Here is a 12,492-nt window from a genome sequence, read left to right on the forward strand (position 1 = left end):
TCCACCATTTTGAGGAATCAAAGGTCTATCATCTTATACCCAGGTCTTCTCATACTGAAGAAAATGTTCTTTTTTCCATTTAAAAAATAATCCAATCAAATTTGTAGCTCCACGCTATGGAATGGAAGTCAGTGGGTCTGAGGCATCCCTATTGGTGCCACCTTCCTTCCTCTGGAGTCCATTTGACCGATGAGAAAATGGAGGCAAACAGGATTAAGTGACTTGCCCAGGGTCACACAGCCAGTTTTTGAAACCAAATTTAAACTCAGGAAGATGAATCTTTCTGACTACTGACCTAGCACTTCATCAGCTGAACCACCTCACAGAGTGTTTAATAAAAATGATTGCCTCAAAAAAAAAATCTCAGCAACAAATGCTTGACTTCTTTAATGTTTCCTGACTGACTCAAGAGTCATTGGGACCTAGATGATGTGATGAGAGCTATTAGAATGAACTGGCCTGAAATCCTACTCAGCAGTTCTTGGACTTCATACAGGTCCGTTGGAGGGCAAGGCAGGTGAGTTTTTTTATGATGGGGTTGCTGAGAGCTGAGCTGACCCCTTGAAGTTTATAGTGTGAGTGGACTTTTCTTGCAGGTTGGAAAGGTTTCTTTGAAGAATTCCATAAAGTTGCTTAAAAGCTTTATAGATTCATTTAAATTTTTTTTTGTTTTTCCTAATCATCATTTCATGCAATTTTGTCATTTTAGAAGGGACCACAGAAACAATCAAGTTCAATCCCCCCATTTTACATATGAGGAAAATGGAATCTTTGAGAAAGCAGGAATTAACTTGGCACAAGGTCACATGTGTTGTAAATGGTGTCAGCCTGGGGTGCTGACTCCAAAAACCAATATTTCTTCCACTGTAGCATTAAGGAGTGGCAGCTTGCCCAACAATTTTTAAAAATCAAATCCTTTGTTTAATTGACCATCTAAGTCCTTCTGGGAGTAAGCCTTATTTTAAAAAACGTTCATTCTTCTATATCACAACATGGTAGGATATTCCAAATCACAATGAGCCAAGATTCAAAACCAAACAGTCAAAAACAAACAGATCTTTTCCTTCCATTATAAGTTTCTAGTTATGATCTTGGGGATCATCTAGCTGTACCCCCAAAATTACAGGGGAAACTGAGTCTCAGAAAGGAGAAGATACTTGTTTAAGGCTACAAAGGTGATAAATGGGAAACCAGGAAGAGCTTTCTTTCCATAAACCACCTATCTTTTGGCTCAGAAAGAAGAAATCTTAGAAGGTCCAGCAAGGAGAAGAGAACAATATAGCTCTCCCTTCCCTCATCTATGAGATCTGGAATTTCCATGAGCTCTGAATCCTTATAATTCAGGCAATTGCCTGTTTCACAAAAACTGAGTTTCCAGGTATTCTTGGAATCTTGGTAATCCAGGCAGTCCACAGGGCTGAAGCCAAGTTCCCAACTCCCAAACTCTGACCTGGCAGGGAGTCTGGTGACTGGCCCAAGTGGGGCCCCATGCTGGAGTCAAGGAGGGGACTAAGGAAAGAATCAAGTCCATACAACTGGAACCCTATTGGTGAGCGGTAGGGACTGCAGCAGTTAGAACTCTCTAAGAGCAAGCAAGAGGCTCTGACGGCTGATGGGACTGGGGTGAAGCTAATTACATAGGAAGAGGCAGCAACAGAAGCCTTAGGGTCACAGATGAGCTTCTTGGAGCCTCCATTGTTTTTAGGGAGTCTGGCGGGTGCAAGAGACAGGGTTCCAGATGGAAACTGATACTGAGGGAATGACAGAGGGAGCCATAGCTGGGCTATAGCCATCTGATGGTTCCGACCAAGACTCTGCTCCAACTTGGCTGAGGAGGTGCCCTTCTTGGCAGATTGGGCTTTGTGAGAGAGACAGGGCATTGGTCAAGTAATGGGGTGGGGGTGACGAGGTGGGAGGACATTATGGGTGGTATTGAATATTGTCATGATTTTCAAGATACAAAAGATTTTAGACTACAAGTAATGGGGTGGGGGGTGACTTGAGGTGGGAAGACATTATGCTCCCAGGCCCAGCTACCCCAGTGTTCAGGTTCTGGTCTTCATTTCTCATTCTTCTTGAAAATAAAAGCCTCCATCTCTTGGGATTCTTTTCTCTGTCTCTCTCTTATTTGAATGCAACTCTATGAGTACAGAGACTATCTCACTTTCATATTTGTATCAAGAGTTTTTAGCATAATCCTTGCTTGGCACATAGTAGGCATTCATTCATTCATTTCACCATGCTTTTTCTATTGACTCACTATAAGACTGAGCTCTGAGTCTCTACCATCCCTTCTACTTTGAGACTGTAACCAAAAGCTTGCTTAGGTGTTAAGGAAGATATAGCTTTTCTTGCAGTTAAGGGTTATGGGTATTTTATTCACTGATGCTAGTGATGCTCAATTGATTTACTGAAGAAGAGGTCGACATGGGAAAAAGGAATCAGTATGGTTTCATAATCTACTTGGCTGTGGTTGGTATTCAAGTGAAGCTAGCAGATGAATTAATGAAAATCAAAACCACCTAGCAAACACAGCAGCATTATCCCATTTTGAGTCAATGGACTGCACTTATTTACTAGCTCTGGGACTTGGCTGAGAACTACCAGCTGAAGATATATTTTACATGAAAAGAAAGGAAGGTGGGGAGAGAGAGAAGGAGCAGGTAGAATTGTAAAGAAGAAATAATAAAATTTGTTTGTTGTTTCAAGGTTGGTTTTGAAATTTCAGTGTAGCAGCACTGGCAATAGCTTGCAGATGGGTTTCAAACTGAATGGGGATAATACTGTATGATGCATTGATGGAGTTGAAGAGCTTTGCCACTGGGAATCCACACACTTAAGTGGCTACTGTTTGGCAATGACTTGCCTTATCTATTCTCTCAGGGACTGAAATGGGTTTTGAGAGAAACTGTAGCTATTCCCTATCAAGTATTCAATATAATGGGAACTATTTCTTTAAAAGATAACTCTAAATAAGGCATCAACATGATATATTTTTAGTTGGATGCTTGGGGAATTTCCAACATAGCTATGACTCTTTCTAATACAATTCAATAGTGAAATTCATTTTCTTTTGAAGAGTAACATAGGCTGGGAAGAAAACCATATTCCCCAGAAATAAATAAGGAAAGGAATAATATTTGAAAAGGAGACAGCATGGTATAGTGGAAAAATAGAGGAACTGGAGTCAGGAAACCTGAGTTTGAACCCTATCTATGTCACTTACTGAGTAAACTTGGCCAAGTCACTCAAAGAAGTTAAGCAATATGTCCGTGATCAAATAACCAATAAATGTCAAAGAGATAATGTTCCTGAAAGAGGGTTATGAGTAGAGACTATTTCATGTTTGTTTTTGTAGTTCCAGTGCCTAGCACAGAATCTGAGATGTAATAGGTACTTAATAAATATTTCCTGAATTTAAATCTACATCAAAACATAATTTAAATAGGAGGGAAAAACAGAATGTACTGAAGAGCTGAATAGACTGAGATGAGGAGGTTTGCTTCCAAGGCTGACTGTAATACTTTAATCTGCACTAGTTTCTGAGTTTCAGTTTTCTTATTTATAAATTGAGCTTGGACTAAGTAACCAGCCTTCTTCTAGTCATTTCAGCAAATACTTCCTAAAACTCCAACCTTGACATTCTTTTCATTAGAGACAGCTAGATAGCATAAAAAGCAAAGTATTGGGTCTGGAGTAGGGAAAAATCTGAGTTCATAATCCAGCTTCAGACTTACTAATTATGACACTTACTAATTATGACCTTTGGCAAGTGACCATCTATCTTTCTCAGTTTCCTCAACTGAAAAGCGGTAATAATAATAATAATAATAATAATAATAACACCTACCTCAAGGGTTCTCATGAGACTCAAATGAGATAATATCTATGAAATAGCCAATAGTCTCATATACTTGACACTAACTGTGTGACCCTGGGCAAGTCACTTGACCCTGACAATCTCACATTCAAGGCCATCTCCAGTCATTCTGATTCAACTCTGTCCACTGGACCCAGATGACTCTGGAGGAGAAAGTGAGGCTGGTGACTTAGTACAGAACCCTCACTCAAATCCAATTCACGTGCTTGTCATCAAGATCTGACATCATGATCTTCTTTGAGAATGAAGGACAAGTATCATCACCTGGACTACCCTTTGTGCCCCTGAACTCTGATAATTTTTACTTTATTTAGTCCTGGTCCCAGGTCCAGTGAATCTCCCATTAACCATCCTCACTAAGCAGTCTGCATTTTCAGCATCTGGTACTTCCTTCTTTTCCATTAGATGGATATGTTATCTTCCTCTATTTGAACCTAATTTCCTTGAGAATAGAAATTGTCTTACTTGCTCTTTTTGGCACATAGTAAGCACTTAATAAATTATTTTCTATTCATTCATTTTAAAAGTCTAAATTTATATGATTCATTTATCTTAACACAGTCAGCTCATTTTATTGGTGGTGGGGGGAAATAGACTGGGACTCAAAGTGAAATCTAAGGAATTAAATTTCAAAGTAAGGATAAAGAAGTCATAAATGAACTTCCAAAGGGGGGGGGGCGAAACTCCAGGACCATACAGGTTCACAAATACATTCTACCTAACATTATTTTTGTAAATATGTCATGTATGGTCGAGAAACATGAATACTTTTCCCTCTAGATATTTGGCAGCAGTTTATTACAACTAATTTTTTCTAAAATTCTATTTGAGTCCTTAACTTTTTTCTTGTTTATTTTTTAAATTAGATTTACTTCTGGTTGATAGGGTAAATTATTATAAGTTTATTTTCTATTTTCCTTGTAATACATTAAGGTTTTTTCTTTTAATTATTTAGGTGCTATTCCATTTAGTGTATATATCTATATCTATATATATATATATATAATGTTAAAATTTTAAATTATTTGTATATGTTAACATCTAGCAAAATGCATTTGCTTTCTTCATCTTTTTTTAATGAAGTTAATTTTTGCTGTTGCCTTCTCTGAAATCATAATGGCTACTCTACTTTTCTGATGTTCACTGAGATATGATGAATTTTGTTATTATTTTATTTAGTTTAGGTAATTTTCATCTGAGTGGGCTCAAGTGTGTTTCTTGTAAACAACGTATTGTTGGATTTTTTAAAATTAATTCTACTATACTCTTACATTTTATGTGTGATTTTTATTCTATTCATATTCAATTCTGATAGTTGTTTATTTTCTTGCCTTTGTATTCTCTTATACCATTTCTCCTTCTATATTTTTATTAACAGTTTTTTAAGATTGTTACTTGTTGGTTGTTTTTTCACCTAAATTTAACACTCTCTTTACTATCATCTCTGTGAGGTCAAGATTTGTTTTGCTTATGACTAATCCCTCTCCCCTCTGCTTAACCTCTTCTTTTCGCATTTCTTGTTCTTATCTGTATCCTTGTTAAGTTGAATGTATCTCTGCACCAAATGTTATGTGTATGTTCTATTATCTTTATGATATGATAATATATCATGTGATATGATAATATAACACATCCCTGCCCACAATGAATTCATGTCATCAAATGTAAATAAAAGACAATCAAAAAACACTAGCCTCCCACCCCCATTAAAGAAAATTGGTACATATGGCTCCTCAACTACTATCAGGGGTCTTAGACAAAGTCACAGAAAATAAGAAAGTTGCCACCAATTGACTCTTGTCATGATTTTCAAGATACAAAAGATTTTAAACTACAAATTATAGGATAATGAGTTTTGCTTTCAATATTGTGCATTATTGCAATATTGCAATGTGCAATATTATTAATTGAATAATTCATGAACATTTAGAAAAGATGTTGATAACTTCCAGTAAAGAGTAGCTCATCAAATTTAGATCATGCCTTGCCTGGTAGATCAAGAAAATACCAAAAACTTATGTAGTTGGGACAAGTTGTCTTTAATACATCTTTAATGCATCTTCTACCACTACAGGGTTATGAAATAAAGGAGTTACTGCTTACTAGTGAAAATTCTATAGCATGTAATTCTTCAGGTTCTATATGAAGGCATTATATTAGGAAGCACAAAGCTGGGAAATGCAGGGGGGAAAAAGAACTTCAAAGACAGGGGAAGAGGAAAAGCAACTGAGATTAAGGATTGTAAAAGTTTGGGATATATCTGAACAGTTGAAAAACAGAGATACAAATAAGCAATGTGGAACTAGAAATAGAGAGATATCCTGGAAAAATCTTTAAGATCCTAAAGATAAACTCAAAAATAGAACCAATCTCTAGTCTTTCCTGAGATATAAACTGATCTTCATACTTGGTTCTGAGATAAGTTGAGGAATGGTAGAAGTTGATGGGTTCTTTACCCCATTTGCTCATTTACTGAAGGCTATTGTTTCCACATCCTTATATCTTTTCTTTGCATGATCTATACTGCACCATTCCTTTCCAACCTGGGGAAGTATAGGATATTGCAAATATTTGTACATCAATCAAAAAAGACTCTATTATAGGATTAATTATTTTTATCTTAATTAAATGCTTTTGCTATTTGATTTATATATCTGATATATATATACTATAGTAATAGAGAATCACACTGGATAGGAGCCCAGAACGAAAGCTGAATAATTTATAACTCAGAACAGCAATACCGAACCTGGAGTAATGAGGAGTTCCAGAGTCACATGAGAACAATACATATTATTGATTTTTAACAAGACCTTTGACAAGCTTCTCATTTTATCCTTGTGCAGAAGATGAAGAGATGGAGGCTAAATTATTATACAGTTAGATTTAGAACTTATTGAGTGGTTGGAGTCAAAGTGTCCTCATTAGTGGGTCAATGTCAAATTGCAGGGAGATCTACAACAGAATGACCTAGTGATCTGAGCTTAACTTTATATGCTCAATATGCTTATCAATATCTTGGTTTAAGGACAATATAATCGTTTACTTCTGAATTAAAGGGGAAAAAACATGCAATTTATGTTCATGATCTCAAAAGAAACTCAACTTCAGAATCATATACTTGACTGAGGCATAGTCAGACTGGATCCCTTTTGTCCAAATTCCAGGATTTACCTTGGAACATGTGAAATTCAGGAGAGCTTGTCAACTATACAAAGATTGTATTTAACCATAAGTAATATTCTACCATTTTACCAGAGGGTAAGCAAACTACCAAGGTGACTTTACAAATTCTCTAATCCAGTCTAAGAAAATTTCTGGTAACTATGAATAAATGAAATAAGTCAGATAAAAAGAAATAATTTGGCCAGGATTCACTCTGCCTCTTTACATTAATATGTCCTCCCTTTTTCCTTCCTTCATTTTTGAAGGAAGGACACAATCTCCCCAGACTGTTCCTATGGCATGCTTATTAAAATTGTCAATGACAAGAAGTGGAAAGGGCAAGCTAATTTGTTGAATTTGGTTTTTTCAAAATAAAACAAAGAAAAACAAAAATAATTTTCCCAGATAAAACAATGGTCCCAATACAGTATGAAATATTCAAGAAATAAATGCAAAGTCTTACAGTTCAGTTACAAAAGTCAGCCACAACAGTGCAAAGGTGTATGAGGAAAGGTTCAGTTTTTCATGGAAAAGATTTGGCACTTTAGTGAGCTGTAAGCTTATTGTGGGATTCAGGGCAAGATGGCAAGTGAAAAATAACCAAAAAAAAAAAAACCTCAACAAAATTGACTGGATTGAGAGATGTTGTTCTAAATCAAAAAGGGCACTGATCCTGATGAAATCTGACTAACTTTATTTAAAACATAAATTATTTTTTCACTTCTGGTGGCTTCAACTTTGCAAGGACTTTGACAAACTGGATCATGCCCAGAGGAATACAACTGGTAATGTAAGGACACTGATGACTTATGCTATGTGAAATATATTTGAAGAAATTTGGGATTAAATTTGGAGAAGAGAAAACTTAGGGGAGGATAGGATATTTTAGTTATCTTTAGGTCTTTGAAAGCAGTAATGCAGAATTGAGATGGGGGGGCTTTTTTTGCTTCCTTCTAAGAGGTAAAATGAAGAGAAGAGGATAAAATTTCAGACTCAGGTTTTTTTTAATAAGAAAAAATATCATTAACAATTAGAGCTATCCAGCAAATCAAATTGGCTGCCTAGGGAGGTTGTGGGTTTCTATTCAATGAAAATCTTCAAGTGAATGTTGGATAAAATAGTTACTTATTACAGTGGATTTGCAAAGTGAATCCAGGAGGTGGTTGGGACTAAATGGACTGTGTTATCTTTTCAAACTTTGATTTTCTATAACTTTCTAAAATGACTATTTAAGTGTTCTCTAAAAGATATATAAGTATGAGCTATTCTTCATGTCTATTGCAAAATAGATCATTGCAGTTTTATAAAACACTATAATAGAAATAAGTGATGGTTGACTAGAGAATATTTGTATTATATTTACACATGATAGGAATAATATTTGTGTTCTAGTGAACCCCATACAGTAATGGTGTAGTTGGAAATGCATGGGACATAGAGTAGGATGGTTTGGTCTCTAATCTTCTTTCTGCTCCTTACTATCTGTATGACCTGGGACGAATCATTTCTCCTCTTTGGACCTATGATCAAATCAGTATATAACAAGATTCTCTTCCCTCCCACCCTTCCTAATTCTTTCCCTAAAAAAGCACGAAAGTCGTCATGCAAGAATTGATTGGTCTAGAGGGATAATATTCAAGGGACTCCTCCCCGTTTCCTGTTAGTTTCAGACTTCATTAACATGATCTTCTGATCACTAAAGAACATAAAAAAACCAAGTCTGAATCACCATCACCCCAAAATCTTGGTGTACAGTTGAGGAAGAAATGGAGTTCTGATCTTTCAATTTGGAAAATGTCTCAAGGCTTCAGAAGGCATCACACCTTGCCCTGTTGACCAAAGGAATTTCCATGTGGAGACAAGGAAAGTTTTATCCTTTCTGATTATCCTTTGCATGATGTAGCTAAGCAAACTGACATGGAGCAACTCTTGAATGACCTATTCATATCATTCAAATATTGAACATAGACTATCACAAGGCCTGTCTAGTTCAGGTTTGACTCACAACATCTTAGTTTTCTCCTCTGTAAAATGTGTTTTCCCTTTCCCCCAGCTGACCTCAAAGGTACCTTTCAAATTAATATACTTTTAAGTGGCTTCTATACCACCCGAATGTGCATACTGGAGAAGATGGAACTGATCATCCTAGATGCTGCTGCTGAACCCTAGATTCCTTTTTATGTCCCCATTCATAGAGAACAAGTAAAGTTTCATCTCCTTTGAATGACTTAGAAATGGGGATCAACTGTCAAGCCCTCTTGGAGTGGCACTTTCCTATATTCCTGAAGTTGAGGGAGTATGTCAGGAGAGACCCCTTGGAATTTCCCTCCACAAGGAATTTGTATTTTCCCCTTTATTTCAGATTCTACTTTCCTATCATAACTGCACGGTTCTTCTAAAATCAGAGACGGAGTTCTTTCGGTTCAACTCTAGTTTCATTCCACTGAAGGAGCTGTACCAAGTAAGAAGGGTAGTAGGATAGAGCACAGGAGGAGAATGAGAGACCAATCTTTATTAGTATTCTCCCTAATTAGGAAAAAAAAAGGTCTGTTGAATTTCAAGAGTTTGAATCCTCTATTGGAATTTCCTCATTTGTAAATTGAGGGAATTAGACTAGATAGTTTAATGTGAATGATAATATTTTCTTTACTCCAGATGGGTGGGGGGGAGCTTGCAACCTTAACCCAGGGCCTCTCTAGCCCTAATCCCCTCAAAATCTTGGACTGGAGTAGAGGAAGGCAAGGAGATAGAGGGAGACACATTTGCACTTTTGCCTGGTGATGAGATACCTGATAAGTCAGAGATGAGTATGATAGGGTGAAGGTGTCAGTGGAGGGTGGGAAGATCCTTTGGGCCTGTGGAAGGAAGGAATGAAAGAAGAAAGGTTTGAAAGAACACCATCATGTACAGCAGGATTAAGATGGGGGGAGGAGGAGGAAAGGAATACTCATTTATTACCTACCATTAAACACATACACTGTGCTAAGTAAATGATGAAAAAGGTATTTTTTTTTAGATTTTGCAAGGCAGTGGGGTTAAGTGGCTTGCCCAAGGCCACACAGCTAGGTAATTATTAAGTGTCTGAGGTCGGATTTGAACCCAGGTACTCCTGACTCCAAGGCTGATGCTCTATCCACTGTGCCACCTAGCTGCCCCAAAAGGCAATGAAAAAGATATTTATTTCCCAAAGCTTATCTTCATAGCATACTACAGATTTTGATATAATACCAGTTTTATACTTAATCTGAATGGAATGATCTGGGATTATAAAATCTTTAGAGCTGGAAAAATCTTCAGAAACACCTTATTTGAATCCTTTTAATTTTCAGTGGAGGAGCAAAGATCAAGAAAGATTTAATGATTTCTTAGATGGGAGAATTATAATTTGAATTCAACTCTCTGACTCCAAATCCAGGACTCTTTCCACTGTTCCATTTGATTAGGTGCAAGTTTCAAAAGATATTTATAAAAGCCTTGAATTTTTCTACCTTAGTAACTTTGCTCATAACTTTCTCTCCCTCCTATTGCTCCACCCTGATTGCTTTAGACTTATTTAAGCTCTCCTTATTCTTCAGACTCTAGTATAAATTCTTATCTCTTCAGGAAGCCTTATTGGACTATTCTACTTTGGGGGGGCTTTTTTCTGAACTCATAACTTAATGTCTGTTCCATTCTTTTGGCAGTTAAGCATGGAATTTTCTGATCAAAGTTATATTGAAGAACCATTTATAATTGTTATTTTTACTCTTCATGTGTTTTTACTTATATCCCTAAATTGATTGAAAGCTCCTTGAGAGCAGGCACAAACATGTATTATACTTCTTTGAGTGTCTAGTAACACCCTACCCAGTGCTTTGCATATAGTAGTTTCTCAATAAAGATTTGTTGTTTTAATTTGATTTAAGAATCTTGCCCTTCTCCCATATCATTTTGGATATCTCTTGCATGTGTGTGTGTATGTGTATATGTATAAATATGATTGTGTATATTCATACAATGCATTCAACATTACACACAATGACATCTATATACACAGGTGTATATGTGTTATATGTATATATGCTAACTCCTTGAATGTATGAACCATTTCACTTTTATATTTGTATTCCTATCATTTAACATGGTGCTTTGCCGAGCAGGTGCTTAATAAGTGCCTATTGATTGACTCAGAGATGAACAATTTGCATTACCAACTTAAAGTGGTAATCAGCAGATCTATCCTTAAATAGATTAGTAAGGAAAGAGCACCCAGAATAGGTGAATACTGCAGAACAGGATGGTTGTATAGGCATCAAACTATAGAATTTATTTTCTTCTCTGTACAATGTGTGGGGGATATAGTCAAATAAATCTCTGAGAAAAAATTGGGCATAATGATTTGGCCTTCCTTTGTATTAGCCTCTGAACTTTCTCTGGGTGACCCCTGGAGAGTCAGAAACTCAGAAGTTCATAGATGATGCCTGTATGTTAATTCGAATCCAGTCAAATTCCAAATCCAGACACAAAGAGAGTATCTGAGTTTATGTGTTTACAGAGTCAGTTTAAACTCAGGCTACTAAAAAATCCATAGTTGAAAGCTAGAAAAATGAATTTCAATTCCAATAAAATACTTTATTAGCCATGTCCGACTCTTGTCAAATTACTAAACCTTCTTTTAAGCCTTAGTTTCTTCATCTATAAAATAGGAGCGATTCTTTCTCCACTTAGCTCATTATAAGAAAATCTTATGAACCTTAAATATATCAATGTAAATTATTTTCTTTAGTGACTGAACTCAGTAGTGAGACAGTGGGTGCCAGACTTCAGCCACCATAATAACATAAAATGATCTGTAAAGTTGAGAAGGAAAGAACTACCCCCAAGGACAGCAAGGCAGCATTGCATAAATAGTATGTAGAACACAGTCCTTGGAGGTAAAAAGGTCTGGGTTCCAATTCTTCCTTTAATACTCATGGTTATTTAACTCTGACCACTCAGTCACACTCATTGATCATCAGTTTCTCTGCTGTAAAATGAGTGTGATAATACCTATCTCACTGGGTCATTTTGAAGATCAAATAAAAGAATGTGTTTAAAATGGACACTGTGAGAGATGAATTAGATAATATCCATAAAAATGCTTTGCAAATTATAAAGTGTTATTTAAATTCAGTAATTATTATTATATCATCTTTGTATTTTCTGTATTATCTATCACAAACCTCTGCATATTATAGTATGCTCTGAATAAAATGCTGGTTGTTGGTCATCATACTAAGAATGTATGATAAAAAGAAAGAATAAATCGAGGTGCACTCTGATTAAGTGTTACTAAGAAGGGAAATCTAATGTCAATAACAATCAAATGATAATTCGTAAATCTCCATGTCAGTATGACTAGGTGTTGTACTAAAATAAATACAAAATTAAAGTAATATCTGTTCACTGGAGCTTAGAAGTTATTGTGA

At 36.0% G+C, this 12,492-nt stretch overlaps 1 pseudogene; it reads right to left on the bottom strand.

The window, feature by feature from the left end:
- Window positions 1–12,492, bottom strand: part of LOC141499392 (pyruvate dehydrogenase (acetyl-transferring) kinase isozyme 1, mitochondrial-like) — a 99,553-nt pseudogene that overhangs the window by 991 nt on the left and 86,070 nt on the right.

The sequence above is a fragment of the Macrotis lagotis genome, chromosome X (assembly GCF_037893015.1).
Source record: "Macrotis lagotis isolate mMagLag1 chromosome X, bilby.v1.9.chrom.fasta, whole genome shotgun sequence".
In the NCBI taxonomy this organism is placed as follows: domain Eukaryota; kingdom Metazoa; phylum Chordata; class Mammalia; order Peramelemorphia; family Peramelidae; genus Macrotis; species Macrotis lagotis.